Consider the following 2,031-nt stretch of genomic DNA (forward strand, 5'->3'; position numbering starts at 1 on the left):
TACTCTGGGGTAAGGTATACTTTCGAGAAGAATCAAGTTTTCAATAATCTTATAAGAAAGAGATGAAAAGGCAAAGAGGTGGTAGACATGCATGGCATACTAAAAATTACATGTGTGAAGATGGTCATGAGAATAAATGAGCTGCATGCTGGTTACAGTAATAAGACTTACCTTAATTGAGATGGGGAGAATGAGTTGAGAATATTTCTTGGAGTGAAGCTGGAGAAAAAGAAAAGGATGAAAGGCCTTGATTTTAGAGATAGTAAGAAGTTGAGTCATGACAGTGATACAATCATAATAGTCCTTGATTCTTTACTGCTAAGTAATAGTGTTTTCCTAAGTTACATTATTTTGGAATGTATTTTGGAGTCTAGAAACCAGGTAGTTGCTATAATAAGCAGGTAATCGTCAAAGTCCAGTTAAAAGCAATTTTAATGTAAGGAGTAGAGGAGAGGAGGAGGTTAATCTGCTTGACAATGAAAACAAAAACCAAAGAATTAGCTTGATGGTAAGGATTAGAGATACATCAGAAAAAAGAAGGAAGAAAATAAATTTCCCCATGCTTCCACTATAAGGGGAACTATGAGGTAATTGATACAAATGACAATAAAGGTGGGAATTCTGTCTGGAGGACGGAATGTTAAATCTGAGTTTGCAATATCCAGCTAGTTCATATCTACTGCAGCAATGTTCAAGAAACACGAATAGATTTAATTTTTTTTTTAACCTGGGAAAAGGATAACAATTTTAGAAACTAAACAAAGGAATTTGCCGCCATCTTGTGGCAAATGTGGAAATTACAGCATATTAGTATTTTTCAGGTTCTCCAAGATTTTTAAGTCTATTCTTCTAAACGATTTATTTCTTTAAAGGATTTTCACAAAGCCACTCTACTTGTTTTACAAAGAAATTATATGTTTTCTATATCCATTAATTTAAATGTAAACCCTTTAGTAGTCAATAGAGAAAATATTTAGAAAATACATAATCCAATGTATTGATTTTTTAAAAAATTTTTACACAAAATCGTAAACCAAATAAAATTCATTTTAATGACACATTTCTTTGTCATCATCTTCATGATCTCTGGCAGAAAAATGTAAAAGGAACAGAAATCTTTTGAGATATGAGAGAATATGCTCTGAAAAGTCACATAATGATACTGAAAGCACTGACTTCTAGCTTTGCTTTAGAAGTCTATTGGTCCCTTAAGATGATAATTCCTTTGTAAAAATAACTCATGTTTTCACCATGTTTAGTAAGACTGGTCCTTTTGCATCCTGCCTTATGCATGGCAACTCTTCAGAAAAAAATATAAATATAATTCTAACAACTTGAAGAAAAATGTTAATAGATAACAAAATGTTAGAATGGGCATTTAGACTAAAATGATAAACAATAGATATACAACACCAAAATGGGTGTAGGTATTCCATCAGGATGCAAATATCCAATAAATAAATAAAGGCGCCTCTGTGGAGCTGCAGAAACTCTTATGAGTTGAGGAAAGATGTTGTGTTAGTCAGGGTTCTCCAAGAAAACAGAACCTACAGGATAGAGAGAAAGGAAGAGAGAGGGAGATTTAATATATCGAATGGGCTCATGCAGTTATGGAGGTTGAGAAATCCAAGATCTGACGTCTGCAAGCTGGAGCGTAGCAAAGTGAGTGATATAGTTTCGGTTCGAGCCTGAAGCCCGAGAACCAGAGAGTCAATGGTGTAAGTCACTGTCCAAGTTCAGGAAAAGACTGATGTCCCAGCTCAGCAGTCAGGTAGAGCGAACAAATTCTCTCCTCCTTCACCTTTTGTTTTATTCAAGCCCCTCAAAAAAGTGGTTAATCCCACCCACACTGGGAAGGGCAGTCTGCTTCACACAGCCTACCAATTCCAATGCTAAAAATCATCCTCACAGAAACATCCAGAAATAATGTTAGCCAAATATCTGGATACTCCATGGTCCAAACAAGTTGACACATAAAACTGACTATCACAGATATACTTTATAATTGATTTTTTTTTACTTTAGATAGTA

This window comes from Pteropus alecto, unplaced genomic scaffold (genome assembly GCF_000325575.1).
Source record: "Pteropus alecto unplaced genomic scaffold, ASM32557v1 scaffold171, whole genome shotgun sequence".
In the NCBI taxonomy this organism is placed as follows: Eukaryota; Metazoa; Chordata; class Mammalia; order Chiroptera; family Pteropodidae; genus Pteropus; species Pteropus alecto.